This window comes from Mustela nivalis, assembly GCF_964662115.1.
Source record: "Mustela nivalis genome assembly, chromosome: 20".
Classification (NCBI taxonomy): domain Eukaryota; kingdom Metazoa; phylum Chordata; class Mammalia; order Carnivora; family Mustelidae; genus Mustela; species Mustela nivalis.
In genome coordinates this window covers 12,108,170-12,133,075 of record NC_139039.1, presented here as the reverse complement: position 1 = coordinate 12,133,075, position 24,906 = coordinate 12,108,170, and positions in this window count along the sequence as shown.

The window sequence follows — 24,906 nt, the reverse complement described above, 5'->3', positions numbered from 1 at the left end:
CATTTTGCCCTCCCTTCCCTTATGATCCTCTGTCTTGTTTCTCAAGTTTCCCATATCAGTGAGATCATATGATAATTGTCTTTCTCTGACTTATTTCTCTTAGCATAATACCCTCTAGCTCCATCCACATCATTGCAAATAGCAAGATTTAGGTGTTTTTTTGATGGCTACATAATATTCCACTGTATATATATATATATACCACATTTTCTTTATCCATTGTTTTGTTGATGGACATCTCGTTTCTTTCCATAGTTTGGCTATTGTGGATATTGCTGCTATAAACATTCAGGTGCATGTCTGCCTTTGGATCACTTAATTTGTATCTTTAGGGTAAACACTCATTAGTGCAATTGCTGGGTCATAGGATAACTCTATTTTCAACTTTTTGAGGAACCTCCATACTGTTTCCCAGAGTGGCTGCACCAGTTGGCATTCCCACCTGCAGTGTAGGAGGGTTCCCCTTTCTCTACATCCTCACCAACATCTGTCATTTCCTGACTGGTTAATTTTAGCCATTCTGACTGTTGTGAGGTGGTATCTCATTGTGGTTTTGATTTGTATTTCCCTGATGCCTAGTGATATGGAGCACTTTTTCATGTATCTGTTGGCCATCTGGATGTCTTCTTTGCAGAAGTGTCTGTTCATGTCTTCTCTTCATTTCTTGGTCGGATTATCTGTTCTTTAGGTGTTGATTTTTTTTTTAAGATTTTATTTATTTATTTGATAGCGAGAGATCACAAGTAGGTGGAGAGGCAGGCAGAGAGAGAGAGAGAGATGGAAGCAGGCTCCCTGCTGAGCAGAGAGCCCGATGCGGGACTCGATCCCAGGACCCTGAGATCATGACCTGAGCCGAAGGCAGCGGATTAACCCACTGAGCCACCCAGGCGCCCTTAGGTGTTGATTTTGAGAAGTTCTTTATGGATTTTGGATACTAGTCCTTGATCTGATATGTAGTTTGCAAATATCTTCTCCCATTCTGTCAGTTGTCTTTTGGTTTTGTTGATTGCTTCCTTTGCTGTTCAAAAGCTTTTGATCTTGATAAAGTCCCAATAGTTCATTTTTGCCATTGCTTTCCTTGTCTTTGGTGATGTTTCTAGGAAGAAGTTGCTGCAGTTAAGGTTGAAGAGGTTGCTGTCTGTGTACTCCTCAAGGATTTTGATGGATTCCTGTCTCCCATTGAGGTCTTTCATCCATTTGGAGTCTGTTTTTATGTATGGTATAAAAAAATGGTCCAGATTCATTTTTCTGCATGTGGCTGTCCAATTTTCCCAACAACATTTGTTGAAGAGACTTTTTTTTTCTACTGGACATTCTTTCCTGCTTTGTCAAAGATTAGTTGACCGTAGAGTAGAGGGTCTATTTCTGGGCTCTCTATTCTGCTCCACTGAACTATGTGTCTGTTTTTGTGCCAGTACCATACTATCTTGATGATGACAGCTTTGTAATAGAGCTTGAAGTCTGGTATTGTGATGCCACCAACTTTGGCTTTCTTTTTCAACATTCCTCTGGCTATTGGGTTTTTTTTTTGTTGTTGTTGTTCCATATAAATTTTAGGGTTATTTGTTCCATTTCTTTGAAAGATATGGATGGTATTTTGATAGGGATTGCATCAAATGTGTAGATTGCTTTAGGTAGCATAGACATTTTCATAATATTTGTTCTTCCAATCCATGGGCATGGAACATTTTCCCATTTTTTTGTGTCTTCCTCAATTTCTTTCATGAGTACTCTGTAGTTTTCTGGGTATAGATTCTTTGCCTCTCTGGTTAGTTTATTCCTAGGTATCTTAAGGTTTTGGGTGCAATTGTAAATGCAATCGACTCCTTAATTCTCTTCTGTGTTGTTATTGGTGTAAAGAAATGCAACTGATTTCTGTGCATTCATTTTATATCCTGAGACTTTACTGAATTCCTGTATGAGTTGTAGCAGTTTGGAGTGGAGTCTTTTGGGTTTTCCACAGAAAGTATCATATCATCTACAAAGAGTGAGAGTTTGACTTCTTCTTTGCTGATTCGGATGCCTTTTATTTCTTTTTGTTGTCTAATTGCTGAGGCTAGGGATTCTAGTACTATCTTGGATAGCTGTCGTGATCATTACAGCCCTGCCATGTTCCTGACCTTAGGGAAAAAGCTCTCAGTTTCTCCCCATTGAGAATGATATCCACTGTGGGTTTTTCCTATATGGCTTTGCTGATATTAAGGTATATACCCTCTATCCCTACACTTTGAAGAGTTTGGATCAAGAAAGGATGCTATACTTAGTCAAATGCTTTTTTAAAGCATCATTTAAGAATATCATATAGTTCTTGTTCTTTCTTTTATTAATGTATTTTATCACATTATTTGCAGATGTTGATCCAACCTTGTAGCCTAGGAATAAATCCCACTTGGTTGTAGTGAATAATCCACTTAATGGACCTTTGGATCCTGTTGGCTAGTATTTTGGTGGGAATTTTTGCATCTGTGTTCATCAAGGGTATTGGTCTGTAATTCTCCTTTTTGATGGGGTCTTTGTCTGGTTTTGGGATCAAGGTGATGCTGGCCTCATAAAATGAGTTTGGAAGTTTTTCTTCCATTTCAGTTTTTTAGAAGAGTTTCAGGATAACAGGTATTAATTCTTCTTTAAATGTTTGGTAGAATTCCCTTGGGAAGCCATCTGGCCCTGGGCTCTTGTTTTTTGGGAGATTTTTGATGACTGCTTCAATCTCCTTACTGGTTATTGGTGTGTTCAGGTTTTCTATTTCTTCCTAGTTCAGTTTTGGTAGTTTATGTGTCTCTAGGAATGCCTCCATTTCTTCCAGATTGTCGAATTTGCTGGTGTAGAGTTGGTGTTAGAATACATTCTTATAATTGTTTGTATTTCTTTTGTGTTAGTTGTGATCTCTCCTTTTTCATTCATGATTTTATTTTATTTTATTTTTTTAAGATTATTTATTTATTTATTTGACAGAGAGAGAGATCCCAAGTAGGCAGAGAGGCAGGCAGAGAGAGAGAGAAGGAAGCAGGCTCCCTGCTGAGCAGAGAGCCCGATGCGGGACTGGATCCCAGGACCCTGAGGTCATGACCTGAGCCGAAGGCAGCGGCTTAACCCACTGAGCCACCCAGGTGCCCACATTCATGATTTTATTAACTTGGGTCCTTTCTCTTTTCTTTTTGTTAAGTTTAGTAAGTTCTTTGAAAGAATTAATAAGTCAGTCTTATTAATTCCTTCAGAAAACCAGCTGCTAGTTTTGTTGATTTGTTCTACTGTTCTTTTGGTTCCTGTTTCATTGATTTCTGCTCTGATCTTTATTATTGCTCTTTTCCTGCTGGGTTTAGGCTTTGTTTGGTGTTCTTTCTCCAGCTCTTTTAGGTGTAGGGTTAGGTTGTTTTCTTGACACCTCGTTTCTTGAGAAGAGCTTATATTGATATGTACTTTCCTCTCAGGAATGCCTTTGCTGTGTCCCAAAGATTTTGAACAATTGTGTTTTCATTTTCACATGTTTCCATGAATTTTTAAAATTCTTCTTTAATTTTCTGGTTGACCCTTTCTTTCTTTAGTAGGATGTTCTTTAGCATTGATGTATTTGAATTCTTTCCAACTTTCCTGTTTTGAGTTGTAGTTTCAAAGCATTGTGGTCTGAAAATATGCAGGGAATGATCCCAGTCTTTTGGTACTGGTTCAGATCTGATTTGTGATCCAGGATGTGATCTATTCTGGAGAATGTTCCACTGGACAAGAATGAGTATTTTGTTGTTTCAGGATAGAATGAACATTATCCTGAATATATCTGCAATGTCCATCTTGTCCAGTTTGTCATTTAAAGCCTTTATTTTCTTGTTGATCTTTTGTTTAGATGATCTTTCCATTTCAGTGAGGGGGGTTTTAAAGTCTCCTGCTATTATTGTATTAGTGTTGATGTCTTTCTTTGATTTTGTTATTAGTTGGTTTATATAGTTGGCTGCTCCCTTGTTAGGGGCATAGATATTTAAAATTTGTAGATCTTCTTGTTGGACAGACCCTTTAAGTATGGTATAGTGTCCTTCCTCATCTCTTTTTATAGTCTTTGGCTTAAAAATCTAATTTGTTTGATGTAAGGATTGTCACCCCAGCTTTCTTTTGAGTTCCATTAGCATGGTCAATGCTTTTCCTCCCTCTCTCTTTAAATCTGGTCATGTCTTTGGGTCTAAAATGAATTTCTTGCAGACTGTATTTTGATGAGTCTTGATTTTTTTTTTTTTTTATCCATTCTGATACCCTGTGTCTTTTGGTTTGGGGCAATTAGCCCATTTACATTCAGGGTAACTATTGAAAGATAATGGATTAGTGTCATTGCATTGTCTGTAATGTGACTGTTACTGCATATGTCTCAGTTCCTTTCTGGTATGTTACTTTTAGGCTCTCTCTTTGCTTAGAAGACCCTTTTCAATATTTCCTATAGGGCTGGTTTGGTGTTTGCCAATTCTTTTAGTTTTTGTTTATCCTGTAAGCCTTTTATCTCTCCTTCTATTTTCAATGACAGCCTAGCTAGATATAATATTCTTGGCTGCATATTTTTGTCGTTCAGTGATCTGAATATAACATGCCAGTCCTTTTTGGCCTTCCAGGTGCCTGTGGTTAGGTCTGCTTTGAATCTAATTTTTCTACCATTTAGGTTACAGACCTCTTGTCCCAAGCTGCTTTCAGGATTTTCTCTTTGTCTCTGAGACTTGTAAGTTTTACTATTAGATGACAGAGTGTTGTACTATTTTTATGTATTTATTTTTTAATTTTTTTATTTTGAGGGTCTTCTCTCTGCCTCCTGGATTTTGATGCTTGTTTCCTTCCCCAAATTAGGTTATTTTTTTGCTATGATTTGCTCCAGTATCCCTTCTGCCCTACTCTCTCTCTCTTCTTCTTTTGGGACCTCAATTATTCTAATATTGTTTCATCTTATGGTATCATTTATCTCTCAATTTCTCCCCTCATGGCCCAGTAGTTGTTTGTCTCTCTTTTGTTCAGCTTCTTAATTCTGCATCATTTGGTATTCTATATCGCTATTTCTCTCTTCTGCCTCATTTTTCCTAGTATTAAGAGCCTCCATTTTTTATTGTATCTCATTAATAGCTTTTTAAATTTCAACTTGGTTATGTTTTAGTTTTTTTATTTCTCCAGAAAGGGACTTTGTTTCTCCAGAAAGGGATTCTCTAGTATATTCTATGCTTTTTTCAAACCCAGCTAGCATTTTATAATCATGATTCTGAACTTTAGTTCTGACATCTTACTAATATCCGTATTGATTCAGTCCCTAGCCATTGGTACTCTTGTTTTTTTTTTTTTTTTCTTTTTTGAGGTGTTTTTCTGCCTTGTCATTCTGTCCAGAGAAGAATAAATGAATGAGAGAACAAAATGCTAAAAGGGTAAAAATGACCCCAGAAAAATATATACTAACTAAATCAGAAGAGACCATATATATGTATGTGTGTGTGTGTGTGTGTGTGTGTATATATATATATATATATATATATATATATATATATATGGAGAGAGAGAGAGAGAGAGAGAGAAAGGCTGCTGAATAGAATAGAACCACACATTTTATTTTGTGTTTATTTTGTGTGTTAGAAGAAACTGCCTCCCAGAATTTTAAAGAAAGAAAAACTTAAATACATGTAAAAATAAGGGTAAACATGAAGGGATGGATTATGACTGTAAAGTTGAAAATTAAAAAATATTTTACAAAAGGAATTGATAAGAAGGTGGTTGAAAATGAAAAAAGGAAATAAAAAAAGTGAGACAATGTAATCAGGTTGGAGACTAGAACAAAGCCATATGCTCAATTTAGGGTACATTTTGGTCCATTAGAATAAACTGTTTCCCAAAATTTTAAAGAAAGAAAAACTTATATGTATACAACAAATAAGGTTCAATACAACGAAGAGGTAGAGGATGACTATAATAATGAAAATTTAAAAAGATTAAAAATTATTTTATTGATAAATAATTTTATTTATTTGATATAAATATATTTATTTATTTGATATTTGATTTTATTTTATTGATAAAATAAAATTGTTAGAATAGGTTAAAATAGGAAAGAGGAAATTTTCAAAAACAAGAGAAAAAGAAAAAATGAAAATTAAAAAATTTTAACTTTGAACCTTGAATTCATGGGAGAAAACCCATGAATTCTATGTGCTATATTTCCCCTAGCCCTGGTGTTTTGCAGTTCTCATTGATCAGTAAACTTTGTCTTGGCTGGATGTTCTTGCTGATCTTCTTGAGGAGGGGCCTGTTGTAGTGATTCTCAAGTGTCTCTGCCCAAGGTGGAATTGTACTGCCCTTACCAGGGGCCAGGCTAAGTAATCTGCTTGGGTTTGCTCTTGGGAGCTTTTGTTCCCTGAACTTTGGTGGATGAGAATGATGATGGTGGCTTCTCAATCTCTGATCCAAAGGAGCCCAGAGCTTGGGGCCCCCCTCTTCAGTAAGCCCTCAGAAAAAAGCAGTCGATCACTCCTGTCTCCCTGGTCTCCAGCTGCGCTCCGTGCTCACCTGGCCTGGGATCGAGCGTTTCTATCTCTGGTGCACAGCCCCATTTGGAGTCTCCAAACCCCCAGATTCTTGCAGCGTACTCTCATGCTGCTCCTCCCTGTGGAGCAAGGTGGGGGGTCTTCCTGAATCTGATGTTTGTAGGATCCTTTCTTAAAGGGCAATGATCTGACTGTATTGGTAAGTATAGATATAGGTGTAAGTATAAGGTGACCCTGAGCTGGGAGCCTACTCTTTGGCTTTATCTCTGCAGCCAGCTTCCCTGCTCCAAAACCTGAGAGCTCTGCCACACTCAGGCACCCCTGGTCTTTTTGTGAGCCTTGAGTCCTGAGACCACACTGTCCTAGCAAGGGCTCCACCCCCCACTTAGCCTCTGGAGTGATGTCCCTCAGTAGAGCAGACTTTTAAAAGTTACAATTTTGTTCTCTGCTGCTTTACCGCTTGCTGAGATCCCATCTCGCCGTGGTCTGTCTTCCCGTCTATTGCCTCGGATTCACTTCTATGCACATCCTACCTTCCAGAAAGTGGTCGCTTTTCTGTTCCTAGAATTGCTGCTCTTCTCTTCAATCTCCTGTTGAGTTTATAGGTGTTCAGAATGGCTTGGTAATGCTCTAGCTGGTCTCCCGGGACCTACCAAAATTTAGGTCTTCTGCTCCTCTGCCATCTTGCCTGTTGACCTATCCTCTTTTTTTTCCTTTAAGTTTTGCATCACATGTTTCCTTTAGATAGTATCTTTCTGTATTTGGAGTCTTTCATTATTGCAACTGATTTTCATATAGGAGAAGTGACAAGAGAATGATAGAAATGTTGTGAAATAAGAAATTAAGTAAACCTCTTATGACTTTTCTTCTTAACCATCATTTTACCTCGGTGTCTTGGATACAGAAGGTGTCAGTCAGGGCGGGGGCAAGGGTATATGGGGAATTCGGCACAGATAATATCAATGCAACCACAATACATCTTCCCATTAGATTCTGAACACCACCTGAAGATAATTTGGAAGGTGTAGCAGCAGAAAATTAAACGCTGTAAATGCTGTCTGGCAAATTAAAAGACATAATTGATTATATTAGGTTATTTAAGTGCTTCTAATTGCCAGGGATAGGGTTTGTTTGGTGTAGCTTTTCAACTTGCCAAGTAAAGTTTACACTGTCAACAAGCAAGTAATAGAAGTTGCCAAATGGCTCTTTCAAAAATTTCAACTCTCAGGTGCTTAATTTTTTGTGATCCTTTGTTTTTCGTGCCAGAGTCTCTTCTGTTGTCTACGGTAAGTGGGGAAAGAATACAGTTGTCCTTTTGGACTTGGGAGGGGCCCCCAATGCCCACCTGCTCTTCCATCCTGCAGCCAGCAGCTCTCAACTCATGTCCTGGCAAAGAGATTGGATTGCTTTTTTGAGTGACTGGTTGTGACAGTCACATCTCATCCTCAGAGTTTCCTGGAACTGGTTTTTCCGTCAGCAGGGATGGATACAATTTTCCCTCTTCCAAGCAAGGATGGCGGGTGCTCTGAGTCCCAGAGAAGTCGCCGGACTTGGGTCAGCACCAGAGTGCTCTGGGTCTGAAACATTCTAGCAGCATGAGTGGCAGGCATCTTTGGCAGTGCATTATTCTCTAGGACAGTTGGGCTAGGCATTGGGAAAGCACCCCAATTATTCCTGCGTATTCCCCTCAAGTTCTTAATTGTGCACACTGATTACCTGGAGCTATTAGGGATGAGTGAACAGAGTTCACAGATGCCTTCACCTCATGGACATTGCATTTGTTTTCTGAATATCGAGTCTCTGTATTAATGAATCAGTACATATTTATTGTGCACTTTCTAATGCATACACCACCCTTCTAGATGCTCTGGGGATAGTGAGGAGAGTATAAAGTCAAAGTTGTCCTCCTCAAGGAGTTTACAATATGTTGGGGAGAACAGTACGTGTTTACCTTAAAATAGCAACAACATAAGTCAGTTATTTGTGTCATCTGACAAGCCTAAGGGACCTGTTCTAAATTCTGCTAAGTTGTAAGTACTGAGAAGGCGAGGACTCGGAATTCCTGAAGGCCAGCTTGGGTTTGCTCCCTTGTGTTTACTCGGCATCTATGCCAGGAGACAGCTTGGAACATAAGGTTATTGTGCTTAGTTGTTAAAAACCTTTAAAGTTCAATGAATAATGTCCTCACTGTTGTCCTTTTCCACCTGGGCAGAGGAAGTAGTAAATGGTCACTGGCATGCTATTTCCTGGCTTGCCAGCTCCATTTGGAAATGCCACTTACTGAAGAAACTGAACAGAGACAAAACCCAGGAAATTCTGAAGTCTCCTACGTGCTCTCCCATTTGTATGCTGAGCCTGCTCTCTGGTTTCCCCAATTCCAATGAAACCGTGAATGTGAAAGAGTTTTTAAGAGCATAAATAATCGTTAGAGCCAGCATTTATGAGCACCGTGTACACAATTTATTTTAGTCCTTAGGACAACTTTATGAAGTCAACTGCTATTTTTGGCATCCCTATTTTAAAGAGGGAAACAGAGCTTTAAGAGGGGAAGGTGCTTGTCCGGGATCGCGCAGCTAACGAGTCCTGGCAGTACAAGGGTTTGAGCCGAGGCCGGAGTGCCACTGGTCTCAAGTTTTCTACCCTTACTTTCAAGGACCTCCTATAAAGCGTTTTATTCCTCTGCAGGATGGTAACGTTTTACATCCCTAATGGGGCAACAGCTCTGTTTCTTGGGTGGAGAGAGGCCCTCTGGCGCCACCTATTGAGATTTCCCGAGATCCCACTTGTCTCCCATTGTGCGAGGAATGGGACCCAGGTTTCCCTTTGCTGTTTCAGCCGCAAATCTAGGTCTGTCTTGATTTCTACACAAGGTCCCGCCTTGAGACAAACAACCCTTTGTCACATTAGGTCAGACTTTAACTTGGGGTCCTACCGGTGGCTGGCCATTTATGACTCCCCTACCCAGTTGACAGGCCCCTTGGTGCTCTGCATGCCCGAAGTCGGCCAAGCCGGCTCACAGTTCCCCACTAGCTCCTTAGCCGTCCTTCAGGGTCTTTGACTTCCAGATCCCCTTTTTCTGTCCTCAGTGGTGCATCATGGTGTTGTTTGATTTGGGCTCTGCTGTCAGGTGCAGTCAGATCCGTTCGAGCTCTGCCGCTTGCTGGTAGCGTGGCCTCGGGGGAGTTATTTGAAACTCCTCAACTTCAGCTTTCTCTATAGAAAATGGTTTAGTAGGACTTAGATACTTAGGTGATGGTGGGGCTTATATAATGCTTTTAATATACTTAGCACATTACCAGGCACAAAGAAAGCAGTCCCTGAATGGTTAGTAGTGATGGTGTCTTTTAAAATTTTTTTTTAAAAAAGATTTTATTTATTTATTTGACATAGAGAGATCACAAGTAGGCAGAGAGGCAGTCAGAGAGAGAGGAGGAAGCAGGCTCCCTGCTGAGCAGAGAGCCCGATGTGGGACTCGATCCCAGGACCCTGAGATCATGACCCGAGCCGAAGGCAGCGGCTCAACCCACTGAGCCACCCAGGCGCCCCTCTTTTTAAAAATTTTTAAAAAGGTTTTATTTATTTGTCAGAGAGAGAGAGAGAGAGAGAACATGAGTTGGGGGAGGAGCAGAGGGAGAAGCAGTTTCCCTGTCAAGCAAAGAGCCCGATGTGGGACTCGATCCCAGTGGAAGGCAGATGCTTAACTGACTGAGCCACCCAGACATCCCCATTGATATCTGTCTTTTTATGTGGCTTCTTCTGGTTAACTGGACTGGGGTCTTTACTCCCAGTATCCCCCGTCATGGTCTAGCTTAGCCCTTAGACCAGAGGTGTCCTAGAGGTCAGAGGAAGTGAGTGACTGGCAACTTGGGTGTCCACCTCATTTGGCTCTGCTCCAGGTGCCTCTAAGGTTCCCCAGAAGCTGAAACTGCCCAGGTGTGGTTGACAGTTGGAACCACAGTGGCCCCCGAGGGCCGCTCTCAGGGGCAGCTGCAGTCCGTGGAGGCTCGCAGCTCTGTCTTCACATTTCCACCCCTTCTCTGCAGCCTCACTGAGACCCCTTCAGTCACCCCAGCTAAAATCGCCAGGACCTGATTGTTTGCCTTGCTCTGTGGCCTCCGACCACATGCTGATCTGACCTGCCACACTTTTGCTCCTGCTTTGGGGATTACCACTGTGGCCAGAATGGCTGATGTCCAGGCTGAGCTTTGCTTCCTAGCATCCTGATTGGGACACAGCACTTGCCAGGCTTTGCTCCTGATGCCCCACCTCTGTCTTTAACCAGTCCTTCTCCTTTATTGTTTGTTTCCTTCCAATCCTATCTCCTGCATTTTGCTTCTGACTGAGCCCTTAATGTGACAATGAAGCAGCTACCTCTGGTAGCCCAGATGGAGGCAGCGGCAAAGCCATTCCTTCTCCAGTGACCTGAGCAAGGCCATCTTCCTCAGCCACATGTGGAGAATTGTTCTCATTATGACTATTTTAACATAATAAATCTTTGTGCCTCACTAGAGGTACAGAGTAAAGCCTCATTAATTAAGGCCCCACCGATTTAGAATTTAAGATAATTTGTTCACAGGCCAAGTTGAAATTTACATTTGTCCTATCTATGAAAAAAAAAGGTTCATTAAGTAAATCAATAAAGTAAGGAAGATTGCAGGAAGCCTGTTCAATCTAATTAAGAAAACAAACTATTTTGAAGCACTTTGTAATACCTTTGACATATAAACAATGTGTTCATTACAAATGACTTTTATGTACTCATTAAAGCATATGGGGGGAAGATTCCTGTTTGACAAGTTAAAAATGATCAGTTCAAGTAAATGTATTTAACTGAAGGTAATGAAAGTGGTTTTAAAGATTGCCTGTGGTTTTGGCCTTTCCAGTAATGGAATGGATCTGTACGGTGGTGGTCGAGGGGAGAGGAGGCTCGGGAATCAGACAGACTCAAGTTCTCATCTTGGCTCTTCTGGTGAACTTGGGCAAGGTGTTCCCTTTCTAGAAGGTGTGATTTCCTTTCCTCAAAGAGGTTTTAAGAGGATTAAGTGAAAAGATATATGCAAAGTGCTTTTCACTGTTTTAGGTCTATAATAATAAGCAACAGAAAATCATCATTTTGTCTCATCTATTAATTTATTTATTAAAAAAGATTTTATTTATTTATTTGAGAGAGAGACAGAGTGAGAGAGCATGAGAGGGGAGGTCAGAGGGAGAAGCAGACTCCCCATGGAGCTGGGAGCCTGATGTGGGACTCAATTCCAGGCCTCTGGGATCATGACCTGAGCCGGAGGCAGTCACCCAACCAACCGAGCCACCCAGGTGCCTCTATTTTGTCTCATTTAGCCCATCCAACAGAACGGAGAAAATTCTTATAATACTCATTTGTGAGATGGAATATGGGCTCCGAAATACTGAGTGACTTCTCCTGGTTGTACATGGAGGAGCTGGGATGCTAGCTGAGGCCTCCTGGTCCCACACTTAACCCTACTGTGTCCTGTTTGGTGGCTTCTGGGGGTCTAGCTGGCGCTTACCTAGCCCCATGAGGGCAGGGGTGTTTCTGATGAGTACGCTGAGCTCCACTGTGTTAGCGACCAGTTGTGGCTCTTCGCTGTTTGTCTCCACAACGAAACCCTTTCTCAGCCACATTTCTTCTTTTACTTTTATATTTTGGAGGAGGATTAGCTTGGCATTGAGAAGGAAAACAAGGGTATCTGAAATGGGGCTTCTGAGAGCAGCAGGAAAATTCTGGTATTTCAGAAAAGGGAGGGAAGAGAACACGAATCCCGCTGTCATGGAGGCACTGGCCGACCTCCGCCGTGCACAGATAGCTCCGAGGAGAGCAGCGACCCGCGCTCCTGTACTGAAACCGGAGCTTCTACGATGATGGATATCTGTTGTTGACAAGAGGGAAGAAGTATGGATTGAGCCCGTAACTATGTTTAGAGCATCAGGGGATGAATTAGCCTAATTGGAATATTAGTCTCAGTTACAGAGAGTAATCACTACAGGCTGTCTCTGGTTTCATTAGAAATTTAATTAAGTTTATCAATGTTTGGCCTCTCCAGCCTTCGTTTTTCTAGACTCTTCCCCGACAGACAGCCCTATTGTTTAGGAAGACTTTTCTTTTGTTTTCTTTGGTTTCCCAGGAAGGGGCTGGGCTGGGCGGGGTGGGGGGGGCAGTTGGGGGAGTTGGGGTGGTGAGGCTGGAGGGTGGTGATGGGCGGGGCTGTCCCCTAGCCTTGAGCCTGGCTGGTAGCGCTCCCTTGGAGACTGGCAGACATCAGTGGCGAGGGGCAAGGTTCTGGCTCTCGCAGGTAGCAGTGGGCTGTCCCACAGCTGAAGACATCAGAAAAGGGTACACTTATGCAAGTCGGGAAGCTGAGCATTTTCTGAGCCTACCTGAGAAAGCACCAAAGCCTTTCTTTCATTACCTCCAAGAAGAGCATAGAGGTAGCCTGCCCTGATTCTGCAGTTTAGGGTTACAGGTGCATCTCCTCCAAGAAGAGTGATCATTGTGTCTAACACACATTGTATCTAACATTGTATCTAACACACGGTGTATTTTTAGGCAGTAGCGTGTGTCATGCTGAAATGCCAACTGAATATTACCCCCACCTTAAAAGACCACCAGAGGCGTGAGTCAAAGCCAAGCAGCAAGGGTTCGAACCTGGACCTCTGCGCCGCTCGTTGCCCATAACGCCGAGAGGTCTGGAGCTGGGTCGGTGCAGGATTTTTATAGACAGATACAAACAAGTTTCGGGTGGGGCTGAGCTGATTGATTGACAGTTTGAACAGGCATACTTGGCGTCAGTGGATTGGGTCAGGGGACCTGCACGTGAAAGCAGACAAAGCAATCTTACAGAAGCAGAACTGGCCGGTTAGCCCATGCATGCAGGGAAAAAAAGCACTATCAGGATATTGACGGCCTGGTTACTATCAAGTAAAGACAATTGGGAGTCTCCTGGTGGAATGTTACATTCCTGCTATCAAGCACCCTTGTTAATGAGATTTAGGTTTAGAAGAAATTTAACTTTATTTACTTTTCCTTCTACCTCCACCTCCTTCGGTTTTTCATGGAGGGGAGGGTGACATTAGGGCTATTGATAAGGTAACTTCTTTGTTGTAAATCTCAAGGACATTTGCAAACCAAGGGAGACTCCTACCTTGCAGGACTGTGATGTCTGCAAGTTAACTATTTATCGTTTTATGGCAGTCAGGGGTGCCTGAGGAATGCTACACATATGGAGGGGAGCGGGTGAAGGGGGGGGTGCAAGGTGCCAGCTTTTGCTTTGTCCTCAGCCAGCCTCCTGCTCCTTCAATGCCAATGTTTAGGAGCAGGAGGAGAGCTTTGCAGTTCTGCAAGGCGTGTGCTCCCCCCTCCCCGGTTTTCTTCCTGTCTTTCTCTTCTCCAACCCTCTCATCCCCACCCTTCGCTTGTCCTTCCTCTGTCCTTCACCTCAAACTTGTTCTGCCCCCTTCTTCTGCAGTGAGTGTGGGTCTCTAACAAATGAATTCCCTTCTGCTGGTTCTTGTCTTCCTGCTCTGACCTGGCCACAACTCTTTTCAGTCAGTCAAGCCTCTGCCTTCTGCTCAGGTCATGCTCTCAGGGTCCTGAGATTGAGCCCCCCGTTGGGCTCCTTGCTCAGTGGGAAGCCTGCTTCTCCCTCTGCCTGCCTCTGCCTACTTGTGCTCTAGCTCTCTGTCAAATAAGTAAATTAGGGGTGAAACCCCCCCCCCCACTTTTCTCACCCTTTTTTTCATTTTTATCCCCCCTCTTCTCTCTCTTCACATGTAGAGATATATATGTAAATATATGTGTATTATTTGATTTTGCTGGATCATTTTAAAGAAAGTTGAAAACATCACTTTACTGCACAAAGATTTTAGCATGTAATAAAATAAATGATTCTGAGTAGAAAGCCCATCTCTCTGTAGAAAGGATACTTTTAATGGGGTCTTTTTGAGACTCAGGGAAGAAAAGCCAACATGAGGAATTAATTGGTGAAGACAATGAGAACCAAACTGGTCTAACAAAACCCTTCATCCCTGTAACTACCAACCCCTAAAAGTTATTTCTGCCACCCCAACAAACAGAATCCAGGGCATTTTTGTTCCCTTTTGTGTTAAACTTATTTTCCAGGATAATTAATCCATTTTGTTTTTTCCTTTCTTCTCTTGTTCTAAGCCTGGCTGTCAAAAGCAATGCGTTATATTCAGGTTTTAAGCACCACTCTAACCTGTGCTTAACGTGGCAATGTGACATTGGATAAATCACTTAGTCTCTCTGGTCTTCAGTTTCCCCGCTGAACAGTGGAGGGTGGGGGAGGATGGTGGTTAAAGATCTCCTAGGAACTTAAAAAAAAAAAATCAACTTGATTGAGTATAATTTGCATACAACAGAACAATTTTAAACATCAAGCTCAGTGAATTTTGACAAATGCCTACATCCAAGTAACCACCACACAAATCAATACAAAACATTTCCATTACTCTAAAATGTTCCCTAGGGCCGCTGTGCAGTTAATCCCCATGCTAGTCTCAACCCTGGGGCAAACCCTGATTTGTTTTCTGTTTAGCTTATTTTAGAATTTCACACAGTATATACTTTTTATGTGTTGGCTTCTTTTGTTCAGTATAATGTTTTTGAAAAAATTTTCAAAGATTTTATTTATTTATTTGACAGAGAGAGACACAGCAAGAGAGGGAACACAAGCAGGGGGATTGAGAGAGGGAGAAGTAGGCCTCCCACCGAGCAGGGAGCTGAATGGGGGGGCTCGATCCTAGGACCCTGAGATCATGACCTGAGCCAAATACCACAGTATTTTGAGTGTTAGATGGAGTTTATATGGAATTTCCATTTATATGGCTTTGGTGCTATTGTTGTCAGACATTTTTTTCTACATATATTATTATTATGTGCCCTGTTTTCTTTGATTTGCATTTTTCTTTTCTTTTCTTTTTTCTTTCTTTCTCTCTTTTTTTTTTTTTTTTTTTTTTTAAGATTTTACTTGTTTATATGAGAGAGAGAGGGAGTACAGAGGAGGAGTGGGAGGGAGAAGCTGACTCCATGATAAGCAGAGAGCCTGACTGGGGCTTGATCCCAGGATGGTGAGATCATGACCTGAGCTGAAGGCAGCCACTTAACTGACTGAGCCACCCAGGTACCCCTGACTTGTGTTTTTTCTAACAGCAACTCAGTAGTATTTCTTATTTTGGTTTCCCTCTATTTATTTATTTCCCCCTCTGATTATAAGATTTTTCTTTTTTATTGGTTTTTAGTCACTTAATTTTCACGTGCCTTGGTATGTATTGGTCTCTTTGTATTTATCTTATTGGGTTTGTTGAACTTTGTGGAAAGTTTGCATCAAAGATTGTTACCTCTTATTTGGAAAAGATATGGATGGTTTCTTCATTTTTTCCTATTTCTTTATTTCTTTCTGTTCTATCCCTCTCTCTCCTCTCATTCTATTACGTAGAAATTATGATCACAGACATGTGATACACTTAATATAGCCATATAGTTCACTCTTGTGTCTGTATTTCATTTTGTTCTTTTGTTTCTTTTGCCAATTTGTTAGTTTTTATGGCAAGTCTTTAGGTTTATTGATTGTTTCTTTAGGAATTTCTAATCTTCTTTAAATCTCATTCAAATGAATTTTTCATTTCATTGTATTTCTCAGCTGTAGAAGTTCCATTTTAAAAATGTAATTTTCCCCCTCATGTTCATGTTTTTCTCTATCCTTAACCATATTTTTAATCATGACTTTATTTTATTTTATTTTTTTGATGTAGTGTTCCAAGATTCATTGTTTACAATAGCACTCAATGTTCTGTGCAATACGTGTCCTCCTTAATAATTATGATTTTAAAGTTCTTGTCTGCTAATTCTCTTATCTTTGCATTTCTGGGTCTGTTTCTGTTATTAGTCAGTTTTTCTTCCAGTTATGGGTTAAATTTTATTGCTCTCTTTGTATAAATGGTTATTTTTGCAAAATATATGTTGGCTATTTTTACGTTGTTGAGTACCTGGATTTTGTGGTTGTTCTTTTAAATAACTTAAGTTTGTGTTGGTAGAGAGGTAAGTTATTTACAGGTCAGTGTAATTTGTTAAGGGCAGAAGTATAGTGTTTCCTCCTACCTAGACCTGACCAGATCTCCTGAACACTCTGGTGTTCAGGGAAGCCTCTTTATTCTGGCAGGTGAGAAGTTAAATACAGTTCTTTGTCCCTCTTCGTGGAGTTTTATCCTGCATGTACACTGCTCAGTTCTCAGCGACAGACTTATGGGTACGCCTGGAGAGGTTTCTAGATCTCTTTCTTCAGAGTTTCCTTCTTGTCGGTACTGTAACCCATAATTTTTCAGCTGCTTCCGGGTCCCTGGACTCCCATATCTGTTTTCTCAGTTCCATGAAACTGCCATGCTCTGTCTGGGCTTCCCTTCCCTGAGTTACACTGAAGAGTGCCTCTTGGAACAAACCTGGGGTGATTATAAAACTCACCTGTGGGCTTTTATTCTCTAAGGGATCACCATTCTGTGCCTCCTGTTGTTCAACATCTAAAAAACCCTTGTTTCGTAGATTTTGTCCAATTTTCTAGTTGTTAACAGCAACACAGAAAATCTGGTCACTCTATCGTGGCCAGGAGCAAAGACTTCTCTAATCCTCTTATCTCCAAATTCTCCCATTTTCAGATCTAATCATATCGTATTAGACATCCTATCCTGAAAAAACTCTTGTTTTGTGCTCATATGTGTGGAAATGAGAACAAATACAAACACAGAGTCTCAAATGTAAGACCAGGCTTCTTGAACAAACGAACACATGGTAACTTCCAGTCTGTCTCAGTGTCCCTTTCATCCAGTTCTTTTTAATTGCTGACTTGTATATATACATATTTTTTTTCCTCTAGTGATCCATTAAGATCTGTGTATATTTCTGTATCCACATCCATATTTATGTCTATATATTTGCTCCTGTATCTGTATTTATTTAAGTTTTATTTCCATCTCTGTGTCTATCCATCTGAACCTATATTTTTACCTATCTCCCTTTCTGTCTGTATTAATATAGATATGGAAAGGCAGTCTAGTCTAGTATTTAAGAGCACAGACTTGGGATCCAAACAGCTCAGAATGAATCCCATTCCACCCAATATTGTGACTCTTTGGGCAGATTATCTGGTCTTTACATACCTGAATCTCTTCAGCTGGAAAATGGGATAACATCATTGCTACCTCATAAGGTTGCGGTGAAAAATCAATGAGTTAATATATGTAGAAGGTGTAGAATTGCGTCTGGTACATAGTAAGTGCTATTTAAATTGTCAGGGTTAGGGGACACCTGGGTGGCTCAGTTGGTGAAGCATTTGCCTTCAGCTCAGGTCATGATCCCAGGGTCCTGGGATGGAGCCCTGCATCAGGCTCCCTGTTCAGTGGGGAGCTGCTTCTCCCTCTCCCTTTGCCATTCCCCCTACTCATTCTCTCTCTCAAATAAAGAAATAAAAAAATAAAATCTTAAAAAAAATTGTCAGTGAGCTTCTGAGTCTTGATTTTGGCCCAGGTCATGATCTCAGGGTCCTGGGACAGACCCCATGTTGGGCTCTGTACTCAGCTGAGAGTCTGCTTGAGATTCTCTCTCTCCTTCTGCCCCTCCCTCCTCTTGCTCTCTCTCTCAAACAAATAAATCAATCTTTAAACAAATAAAATAAATTGTGTTCGTAGCTCTCTCTGATTACAGGGGAAGATCTTCATGAGTCGCTGGGACCAAGCTCCCAGCATGGATGTGCTTGAACCTGTAGCACCTGGACTTGCTTTGAGAAGCATCTGGAAGTGAACTTGCAGTTTCCTGGGGGTGAATAGAGTTGAATGTGACTTGGAAAAATATGAAAACTTCTGTTCCTATCAACACGTCTCTATGCAGGAACAGTAGCCTTTCTGGGTAAGGGGTCTGGTTCTTAAGAAGAATCATGGCGTTAGGCATCGCCTAATAACAGGTAGTTACTCTATTGGTCTTCATGTTTTGAGACTCTTACTTGCAAGCCTGTGTGGTGGTATTCACGGTGTAATGGCCGCTGGTTGCCGCTTTGTGAGGTCTCTCTGTCTTTCCGTGGCAGACTCCCCTCAGAGTCACTGTGGTTTCCCTGTGTGCTTTCCAATGTGCTTTCCAACCTCTTCCCCAAGGCTCCTCAATCCATTACAGCTTGTAGATGCGGGACAATTTACTCTTTTCCTGCTGCTCCTTCTTCATTTGCATGTCCTCTCTACCCCATACCTCATCAAAAAGGCTTCTTTAGTACAAGAAGCCACCCTCTTTAAAGTTCACCGAAGACTTATTAGTAGATAAATGTGTTCTTTAAAATTACATTAGTCTAAGTAATTCAGGTAGGATGAAATTATTAGGAGTCATAATTCCTTAAGGAACAGAGAACACCACCGGGGTCCCATAGAGGTAGGCTGCAGACCAGGACTCTGACCTCAGACCTACGTAATTTATACTCTTCACAGCAAACACTTCAGATCGTTTCATTAGGCCTGGAGGGATCCAGGGGTCTAGGGGAATCCAAAAGAAGAAGCTGGAAACCTTCATTTTTGGTGTGTAGGACAGCTTTTTCTTTTTACCACCTGCCTCATGCAATTCACATTTTCTTTCTTCCTCCCTGTTATTATGAAGAGAGGAACCTACGCTTGTTAGATTCCCCTCTGCCCTTGAGTCATCAGAACGGATGCCCAAGGTGCTGGAGATTCTACTTCTCCTTATTAAGGCTGCTGGACACCCTATAAGTGGCTTTTTTTTTTTTTTCAGTTTCTTAATTCTGGTGCCAGTACTCCTGCAATACTTTTCTCTTGGAGGAAAAAAAAAGGGGTGGGGAAAAATGTTAGAATTTTTGAATCCATTACAGGCAGAATTGCTCAGAGGGCCGAATACTTTTGCCATGTGGCACCGAGGGCCCAAGACGGTTCATTTTCCTCTATGTGAGATAGGCTGAGCATACTCACGGATCCTAAGAGCATTGTGTTGGAATCATTGCTATTAGGAATGCAGAATTCAGCTCCCTCATGCTCTCTGTCACTGAAGGTTACGGGGATTTTCTTTATGTAGTCACAACTGGAAACTGGGCTTGTTCCAAACTGTAGAAAGGTGACTGCTGGGCCCTGACAGGTGCACTGTGGCTTTCAAATCTTGCAAATGACATCGCTTATTGTACAGGGTGCGTACATGCCAACGATTACATAGTAGCTGGCGTTCTCCACTTCGGAAACCACAGCCCATGATTGATCGTCCTGTGTCTGACTTGGACCCTGCTGGGGCCCGGAGAGGGAATTAACGTGGATTGCATTTAGTGTTTGTCAGATACAGTAAGCTGGCCTTGGTTGAAATGGTGAGAGTGTGTCTGTTTGAGAGTAAATGCTTTACTGTAAGCAGGTATTAAACGATGACATTGTTGATAGATCTTCCTGGTTCTCTATCTGTAGGACATAGGCATCTTCAGGATTCATCTTGTTAATGGAGAGGTCTGAGGGTGACACTGTACTTTGTCATCACACCTTAAAAAGCCAATACATATGCACAAGTATGCAGGATTGCTTAGCATTTGTCATTAGAGCAAAGGGGTCTGGCAGTGGCTATGTACCCCGGTGCATTGTCTAAATTAATCCATTGAGGGATATTGAATCACTTAATCACAACGCAGACTTGCTGCCTTGGTAGGCACGCTCTCCCTTCATTAGATTTAATATATTTCTCATTATACAAATCTGCCTGTGCGACAATAAGTCTTGTTCATAAATCAGTTTGCCCTTTTGCTTTGCAGATGCGGAGAACTTTCATCAAACAAGACATAAATGGAGCCTGTTAGATAGGGGGTCAAAGCAGTCATCACCAGACAGTAATACCTATTCATTAAGATGATTTTTAATGGCATATTCTAATGGGCAGAGGTAAAACAATTATGATTTTAACTTCTTGTTTGCATTATAAATAAGTAAAAGGAAAGCAGCAACAAGGAGTACTTGGAATTCCTCTGACGGAGCCCCAAACTTCATCCCCTCATTCCGTCTGTGTGCAAACCAAATGCTGAGGGACTCAGAGTTGGCCTGTGGTCTCTCAAGTTAGCACAGTAGCATCAAGGCTGATTTAAAGATCAAGGCGTAAAGAACCGTATGCATGTCAGGATATGCAAAATGTTTGGAAATCACTTAAAAAAATAGCTATCGAGCACTGGAGCTAGAATTATGATTATTGACTAAAAAAAAAAAAATATATCATCGCGCTCAGTAGACCAGAATATTTGAATAGTCTTTTTGTAAGACAAATTCTGACTTATTGCATATTTAGTATATGTCGTGGCACAGTATTGACCCTCTTTTTCATTTTTTGAATTGGGTTCTCCAGAGCATTGTTTCTGTTACTGATCTCCTGAAAGAAAAACTTTTCTCTCCCATTGATCATTTCTACTGTTTTCATTGTTATTATTTTATTTCATTAATGTCTACTTGTATCTTAATTTCTCTTCTTTTTTCTTTAGATTTTTTTTTTTAAGAATTTTATTTATTTGTCAGGGAGATATAGAGAACACAAGCAGGGGGAGCAGTAGGCAGGGGGGAAGCAGGCTCCCCACCGAGCAGGGAGCCCACGTGGCTCAATGACCTGAGCTAAAGGCAGACCCTTCACCGACTGAGCCACCCAGGCCTCCCTGGGTATTGCTCTTTTCTTAGCTTTCATGCTTTGGAAGTTCATTTCTTTCCTGTGGATTTTATCTAGATCGTAGCTGCATAAAAGTAGATTAGGCATAGTTTTGGTTCATGACTTTCCATCAGCTCACATTTGTTTGATTTTTTAACTTGATATGTAAAGCTCTTATAAAATGACTGTCCCAAATAAGATCGAGGACCTGGACTTCCGTAATCTAATCTTGTGGCCTTTCGATTCTATCTCCTTTTCTATCTCCTCAGGGATTTGGCACTTTAGGTAACCATCACCCTTGAATCCTATGTGTTTCTTTGTTTTTCATATAGTTTTATTATGTGTCCATGTACACCTAAAATTAGATGTCTTTATTTTAGTCATCTTATACTCCATGAGGAGAGTCTCATGTTGTGTGTAATTTTGTTTGGAACTCCCCTGCTCGCCCCACCCCCATGTCATATAGAAATATACATTCTACAGTTGTCTGGATGCAGAATTTTTTATATGTCAATGTTTATCAGTACTAATGTTTAAGCCCTTTATAGTTTTTTTAAAAAGATTTTATTTATTCATTTGAGAGAAATCGAGAGCACAAGCAACGAGAGCAGCAGGCAGAGGCAGGAGCCGGCTCCCCACTGAGCAGGGAGCCCGATGAGGGGCTCTAGTCCAGAACACTGAGGTCATGACCCGAGTGGAAGCAGAGGCTTAACTTACTGAGCCACCCAGGCGCTCCAAACCTTTTACAATTTTCTCGCTTTTTTCTCTTACTCTATCATTTACAGAAAGAAGTATGTTAGAAACTCTCACTCAGGGTATAGATATGTTTACTTCAGCCAGTTCTCTTGAGTTTTAGGTGATATTATTATGTGAATATAAATTTAGAGTTGTCATATTTTCCAAGGTAAAGTAGACATACCACCATTAAGAAATATCCTATTTTTTACTTCTGTTTTTTTTTTTTTTTTTTTGCGCCATAAAGTCTACATTGTTTGATACCCATATAACAATATTCATTAGAAGAGAAAGACCAAAAACATAATAAGAAAAAGGACAAAAGACATTTTATGGGTAAATCAAGACAAGTTGCTCTTTTTTTTTTTTAAAGGTGTTACTTATTTATTGGAGATCACAAGTTGGCAGAGAGGCAGGCAGAGAGAGGGGGGGAAGTAGGCTCCCTGCTGAGCAGAGATCCTGATGTGGGGCTCAATCCCAGGACCCTGAGATCATGACCTGAGCCAAAAGCAGAGGCTTAACCCACTGAGCCACCCAGGCACACAAGGCAAGTTGCTCTTAAATACTTGAAAAGATCTTAACCTCACTCTTTAGGAGTAAGGCATATAAAAATTCTGTAGAGATACACTTTCTCATCTGTTATACTTTTTTTTTTTTAAGGTTTATGTATTTATTTTACAGACAGAGAGTACACACACACACACACACGTGGAGGCAGGGCAGAGGGAGAAGGAAAGAATTCTCAAGCAGACCCTCTACTGAGTGTGGAGCCAACGGGGCTTGATCTCATGACCTTGGGATCATGACCTGAGCTGAAATCAACATTTGGCTGCTTAACTAACCAAGACAGCCAGGTGCCCCTCACCTGTTACACTTTAAAAATAATCAACCATCTGCAAAACAGTGGGTGGGTAAGACTGTCGGGGAACACACATTCATCCATGGCCGACGGTATTCCAGAAAAGCACAGCTCCTATGCTGTGGGATTTGGCAATATCTGATAAAGTGCTTACATATGCATTCTGTGACCCAGAGTCTATGAGTTTGTACTCACAACACCTCACAAAGACTGTCAGAGAGCACATTATGTGGCATGCTGCCTCTTGCGTAAGAAAGAGGAGAAAATAGAATGACTAAATAAATTTACTCTTTTTTTTCTCCAAAAAGGAACACAGGAAGGTTAAATTAGCAACTAATGAAAATAGTTACCAGTACAAGATGGGGAAACAGAGTGAGGCAGATGGAAATGGGCTGAGACTTTTTTGAGAATCCAGTTTGGTCTTTATTTGTTATTTCATTTCATTTCATTTCGTTTAATTAAGTTTTCATTTAAATTCTAGTTAGCAGACATATATCAATTTCAGGAGGAGAATTTAGTGATTTCTCACTTACATATAAACCACACGTATGGGGCGCCTGGGTGGCTCAGTGGGTTAAGCCGCTGCCTTCGGCTCGGGTCATGATCTCAGGGTCCTGGGATCGAGTCACACATCGGGCTCTCTGCTCAGCAGGGGGCCTGCTTCCTTCCTCTCTCTCTGCCTGCCTCTCTGCCTGCTTGTGATTTCTCTCTGTCAAATAAATAAATAAAATCTTTAAAAAACAAACAAACAAACAAAAACAAACAAACAAACAAAAAAACCACACGTATTTTAGAGTTTCAAAAACTCAACTAAGATTGAACATAAAAAGAACAATACAAATCTGTGTCAAACCTATAGGGAAAATAATTATTGCAAGTAACTTTTGGATTCATTTAGTAGAATATATTTTAAGATAAAAAGGACTTCCAAGAAATCTCAAATTTCATGGAGTAGTTCATAATTAGCAGTAACAATTGTAATTTTTAGACTTTATAAAATATATTGTGGGATAAAGCAAATACATGAGTGTACTCAAGTTTTTCTAAGAAAATAAAATGTAAAATTAAGAATTCCTGTAATTGAAATTCAAATTTGAAATTTCAATATGAACTTCTTTTTATTTAAAGGTCTTATTTATTTATTTGAGAAAGAGAGAGAGAGGGAGAGCCCAGAGGGAGCATGAGAGAGAGAGAGAAGCAGGCTACCCGCTGAGCGGAGAGTCTGATGTGGGCCTCCATCCTAGGACTGTGGGATCATGACCTGACTCAAAGGCTGCTGCTTAACCCACTGAGCCACGCAGATGCCCCTCCATGTGAATTTCTAATTAAGAAAAACAAAACAAAACATTCCAACCTCTGTCACTGAACATACCTGGAAACAACGACCCTTGAATAGAAAGTGCATACCTAGTGTCTAGACCTTGGTTCTAAATGTCATTCTCCATTAGAGGCCGCCAGGGCTCCTTGCAGACGTGGCTGATTTCAATTTGGACGGGGGGGAAAAAACAGGGTGGGCATAGGACATTTTATGCCAGAAAAAAATAGAGAAATTCTCAAAGACTATTGAGATTATGTCTAAGAGACAGAAAAGTCAGCTTGAAGGGGCTCTCACTGGGCAAATTTGGGACAATTTGAACATCAAAGACAATAATGCCTTTGATCAGTTACAGTGCATTAAATGCACAAAATGTCATGAGTCCATCGTGATGGGGCTACAGAGTAGGGAGGAGGGAAGGACTTACTGTTACAGAGGAACGCTGGCTGATAAATGTGGAAGGAATGAGAGAATTAGGAAATCACCATTTTCCAATCCCCAGTGAAATAAATGATTCACTGGTTCAAGTAAGCCTCAGCAATCAATGCTAATGCCGTTGGATGAAAGTTTGGAAGCAGGATATTCACAGATGGCTAAAACATCACCTCACAGATTAATTACTGACTGCCAAATGCAAAAGAAAAAAAATGCTCTTTTAAAATAGAGACATCTGGGTCTCTTATTATTGCCATCAAATGAACAAAGTTAACATCCTTAACAGTGGGATGACCTGACTTCATGAATTTCTTGGTGGGTTGGGATCTGATGTGCGCAACACCTCTGAGGTGTACTTGCCAAAAATGGTTAACTTGTTAAAAATGTTTAACTT